Genomic DNA, 6,000 nt, shown 5'->3' with positions numbered 1-6,000 from the left:
TGACTTTCTTACAACAGGTGCACCTTCTGACAGGATTCATTTACAATCAGTGCTGATCATTCACCCCACAGTTATCCATTTCATTATCAGAAGTTAAAAACTACTGATACTGTACGCAGAAAGGCTTTGACCCATGTTTTTACTGCCTCCTTGGATAACATCTGAGACAGCTTTTAATGATATAAATATTTTTCTTTTCTTTTGGCCACACATGGCTCCCTTAATCTTCTTCCACTCAAATAGCAAATATCCTGCTTCTGTGCTGAAGGTCTGCAACTTAGACCCCAGCAGGGGCAGATTTCTCTCATTGCAACCAAACTGGAGGTTTCAGCCCCCCCTGAGTTGAGTTTGGTAGAGTTTAGCAGCTAGAGTACCTGCTGAAGAGGCAGACATGCCAAGCATTCCCTAAATTGGAAAATGTACCTTGCTCTATGTAAAGGAGTGGGGAAGGGCATACTTGTATTATTACCCTCAAAATTAAAAATTTGAAAGAGGAATTTAGTCCTGGCAGCTCACCTAGGCTTTCTTAAAGTGTCAGTGTCGCTCTTTGGAGGCAGAGATCTCAGCTGGAACCAATTTTCTGACACAAGTACAGGAAACAGTCTTGCCCTTCTAATGCAGGCTGCTTCACATTTCCCTGTCCTCATCAACAGTTCTGGAGAGCAGGAGGTGTTAGCAAAGCTAATGTTTGTGACCAAAGGCTTTGTATTCACAAGCCTGAAATAAAATTTTAAGAGCATGTTTAGATAATGTTGCTTGACTTACGTTGGGATGCTTCTGTTCTCAGTACTCGTCTGCAAGCTACTGCTTCTGAGCATGTTCATCTTGCGTTTCACAAGTCAGATAATCTCTTGGGTAACTTCAATGATAATAAAATCATTAGGGTGTTACATTAAGGATTAATTTGAACCAGCAGAGCACAACTGCATTCTCTAATTGTGTTTTGCTTTCCTTGTATGTGCCTTGCTCAGTAAGTACTGTTTGTAAGCTAATATGATCTTGCAGCTCTCTGTATTTCACAATCCTTTCCATTTACCCATCATAGATAAACATCCAGTCAAAATATTGTATGAACACTGAAAACACAAAATTAATTTTCTTTGAATATTTTTCTAAAAACCACAAAACATATGGAAATATACTTATTTTATTGGAAGGGAACACAGTGTAGTTACTAAGTATTAGTCTAATTATTATGTTTGAATCGATCCAAATGTGAGAGTACATTACAAGGTTAATCTAATTTTAACACTGCTGTATGCTGGAGGTAATCAGGATATTGCCAACTGCTTTCACTAATTCCCTAATTTGTTTTTTGGAGGGGAAGAGCATTGGCTTTGTTTATGTTTTCTGCACAAAAATAAGAAACATAAACATCAGGAGGAAAATAAAGTATCGGTATAAGCACCTAAAGCTTTCTCAGATCTCACATTCAATCCACCCTGAAAGGTGATACAATAGAGGTGTGTGTATATATATTTTATTGTAATATTCTTTAATAAGGGTATTAATGCTGTCCTTCCACTAGTTACATCTGCCTCCATCTCTCCTGGTAGGGCTCTGCCAGTTTAGATTTCAACATCGTGGAAGGATGGGACTGCTGCTCTGTGTGAAATGTCACTTCTTTGATTAGTCTTGTACTATCACTCTGCTTGTAGCTTCAGCTACATTCAGTCCATCTTCTGATTGTACTCCCCATATGCAAATAAAGCCTTACTTTAAAGTGTGACCTAGATTTATGTTTGCGTAAAGAAAGTGAACACCTTGTTTATTCAGACAGTCTTTCCGAGGGTTTGTTTTGACTTTGTGGGTTTTTTTCTTCTTCCATTCAACTTGGATGATGCTGGAAATACATGCAGATTTTCTGACAATTTAAAAAGACTGATGACCTGTTGATACCGATCATTTTTTAAGTTACTTTCTATGAGACCATTTAGTAACATAGCATACAGAATTGAAGAGAAAAGGAACACTTGGCTAACAGCATACGTGGTTATTTGCGTAATGAATGGCATTTGTGCTAGCGTCTCTGTCTCTGACTGTAAATGGATCAAAGACTTCAATCAAAGTAAGGAGCAAAGTCTAACACTCCCTAGCATCGTGTGAAAGAAATAAAGATTGATGGGAACTGGAAGAAGTGAGTATTAGAATGGCTGGGCTTTAGGCTGCAGTGCAAAATGTGCTTTTGTTTTTCTTTCATACTCATCACACATTTGACCTCTTTTTCTATTTTGAATATTTTATGTCACAGTTTTCAGAATAGCAAATGCTTAGTCCTTAACTTGAATGGCAATGTTTTGTCTTATGGTAGCATAAATAAGAAGTGTAACAGAAAACACAAGCTTTCCCTTCTGCTTTTAAAGTAGGCAAGCTTAACCTAATTTCTTATATCACTTACATTTCCACCTTCGTGTGAGGTTTTAAAGGAATCTTAGAATTTTTCTTTTATCAAAACAAATTAGCTTACGCTCTTCTAGATTTGACATGTCTTCATTTACTTCAGGATTGATGCTCTGAAGTGCTTTAAGTAAAACCATTAGTATATTCCTTATTAAGGCTATGCTCATGTCTGGCTCTCTGGCTGTGCAGTGCCTAGTTATGGCATAAAAAATGTAACAGAGTTCTCAGTGAAAAGATTTGCCTTCAAAAAGTAAAGAGCCTCTCAGAACTGTGATTATTTTTTTTCTTTGTGTATCTATTTTGTGGATCAGCGTACATTGACCTTTCTCTTCAACACATTGTGCGTATTTCTGCTCTTGATGTTAAAACAAAACTAAAAGAGAAGGAAAGTGACCTCAAGAAAATTGCCACGGCACAGAAGTTGCTCTATTTAATGCGTTTCTCAGAAAGCTAATAATGGTGGCTTAGGTACCTCTCGTGTTGTAAAAGCTCAGATCTGCAAATTAGAAGCTTTTTTTTTCCTTTCTTTTGTTTTTAAGTCTGTTTTCATCCATTTTATATGTATGTTGTAAGAAGTTGAGAGGCATTGTACTATTGTCTTTCTTCTTAAGAGTAAGTCTTGATTTTCACATTTTATTTTTCTTTTCTCTATTTGAGTGAAAGAAAAGTTCAGTCCTAAAAATATTGGATTGGAAAGCATTTCTCATGTGCTGAAGTCTAGCTATAGGCTGTCATGAGAACTACCTTATGTAATCCATGGCATCACTTTATCAAGTTCCTTTTAAAAGTACAGGTTTTCATTGTGCTTTTACCATCTCTGCTGTCTTTTGTAAGCCTGTAAGAGGTCTGTTGTCAGCTTAAATTTACTTATGGACAATCTATGCGCATTTTTTTCTGTGCCAGTATTCTTTTCTAGTTAAATAGTTTATCTCCCCTGCAGCCCTTGTGTGTTCTCAGCTGATGCACTTATAAAACAGTAATCATATTCCCTCTCATTCATATTTTTGCTGGACTAAGAAAGAAGGGCTTTTAGTACATTGAGAAAGTAGGCTCCTGATTCTCCTTATCATTGCTAGCCCTTCACTGCTGCTTTTTAAAAGTATTTATATAACCATATTGAAAGGCCTTTTTTTATTGTACATGTGATAGAGTAATAATATTGCACAGGATAGTGAACTATTAAAATGAAAAGTTCATTTGGATTATAACCATTATGCACGGATTTTCATCTGGGTGTTTGGGAAGAGACAGACACCTGCTCACCTGTTTGCATTTCCCCCCTTTCACTTTTTCCTTTGCTTTTGTAGCTGCTTAGACCACAGAGATCAAACTGAACCTCTGAATGGCATCATGACAAGTTCTATAAGGATTTCACCACCACGCTCCACAAATAACACTTACCCCCCCCCCCACTGCCCCGTTTTCAGAAATGTGATCGTTGGTGGATTATTGATCAACACTCACAAAGTGTTCCCTTTCCCTGGTTCTAAGGGATACTGAAAGCTGTTAATGGTATACGTTGCCCAAAATCATACTGTCAAATCATTGTAATATTCTGAATATTTTTTTCTAAACAATGGAGGATTGAGAGCAGTTAATGAGATATTTCTTGGTTTGGGTTGGTTTGTTTGTTTTTCTGTTTTGTGTTGTGGTGAAAAAAAGAATTAGATATAGTGAAAGAACTATAATTTTATAAATTTTATAATTTTAGTACAATATCTTACTGGGTTATAAATAAGACATCCTTGTAGACAAGTATCACAAGCATGTGTCTTGTGAGACTTTTTTTAATGGTCCCTGCTGGTTTAGAATTTATACAGTCAAAATCTAAAGTAAGAAAGTGCCATAGTAGTACATTTTGACAAGGAAAAGAGGAAGTTGAGCTGCAAAATATGTGTAATTTTTTTCCCCAACTGCCAGAAAATTTATATTCATGACTAAATTAGTTTTTAATAAATTAGGCACAGCCTTTATGAAGTTAGTGAAAACATGAACCATACTGCTATAGATATGTTACCAGGACCAACTGCTTTGCAAGTTTCCACAAACCACTATATTTGTGTGTCCTCTGATACAGTTAATATAAGCATTTATTTCTATTCTAAAGGTTTTCCTTCTCAATTTTATCTTAATATTTTTAATAGCTTAATTCAAATGCTTTCCTTTTTTTGTTTTTTTTCTTTTTATTTGAGAGTAAGGCTTTCAAATATTCAATTTCCAAGATGGCCTTTAATGCATCTTATAAATGAGGTTGATCAGCCTTTTCTTAAAAAACAAACCAAACTAGGTTATATGTTAGTTACTTTAAAAAAAAAAGGGAAGGGGGGGAGGGAGAGAAGAGGATCAAGGTCCCTGTATCCTCTTCCAATAGTATTGTTTGATTTATTTTATTTGTTTTAAAGTTTAAATTGCTTTCTTTTCAGAGTTGTCTAAGTATTTATTCATTAATTAGAAACTGGTGTCTATCCTTTAGATGACTAAATTAGGACATATCTGTCCCCTCTAATTACCTCAATAACATTCAAAATCCCAATTACACTCTGCACAGATATCCTCTGAATGATCCCAAAGTTTTATGGGGAAATAGTCATGGCTTTACCCACTAATGGCTTTTCACCTTTACAACATGACCGCCTCCTGAGTAATGGGAATGGCTCAGAGTACTACGTTCTTATTTCTTTAATTTTTTTAAAGAAGCTTTTCCTATAGTTTTAGCCATTCTAGCAAGATATTAGTTTCCATTATCTGCTTTTCCTTTTCAAAAAATCTTTTCATATAACTTTCATAAATAGAGAAATAACATATTCTTGACTGTGATAATTCAGCTTTGAATAGTATGTTTCATGCAAAAGTAACAGTTACTGTTGAGAGGTGTTTTTTTTTAGTTTCTTCTTCAGGTTTCAACTGACAATAATATTACATTTCAAAAGTAGTTCTTCCACAGGCCACTTGACTTGTTAAATTTGCCAGGACAGAAGCCATCTTTCTTGAATTCAGTTTTGGTTGCTGAAACTGAAGACAGAATTCTCTCTCTTGCAACAAAACAGCTCATGCTGGCTTGTGGAGATGACATTGATGCATATGGAACAGAAGGATATAAAATTATTCTAATAATGACACCAGGCAGTGTCATCTGTTCTAAATTTCTGCTTATTTGTATTATTGATAACTAGTACTAAACTGATGTTCCTAACATTAGGATGATGTTCCTAACATTATAACTTCATTATTATTTAAAAGACACATGAAATAGATCTTTACAATAAGACATATGTTTTTTGTCACCAGGGGAAAAAAAGTTTTCATGTTTTATAATTTTTTTAAAATAGTATTTATTTTATGTCAGAGAGAAACACTAATTTAGGTACTAAAGTGAGGGGGTTTGGCTCTTCCACTACTGATGATGAGAATTCATTCTGTACTAATACTTGCATATTTAAAAAAAAAAAAGTCTGAGAAGTATAAGGATTCTAGTAATAAAATTACTGCCTACTCAGAATTTTATGTTTAATTAACTCCCTTTTGCTGTTGATATATAATGCTGCACTTGCATTTAAAATACAAATAAATACTAATTATGCAAGTAAACATAAAAATGAG

The sequence above is a fragment of the Gavia stellata genome, chromosome 3, assembly GCF_030936135.1.
Source record: "Gavia stellata isolate bGavSte3 chromosome 3, bGavSte3.hap2, whole genome shotgun sequence".
Taxonomy (NCBI): Eukaryota; Metazoa; Chordata; class Aves; order Gaviiformes; family Gaviidae; genus Gavia; species Gavia stellata.
The sequence above is the reverse complement of the archived record's forward strand: the minus strand, read 5'-3'. Positions refer to the sequence as shown.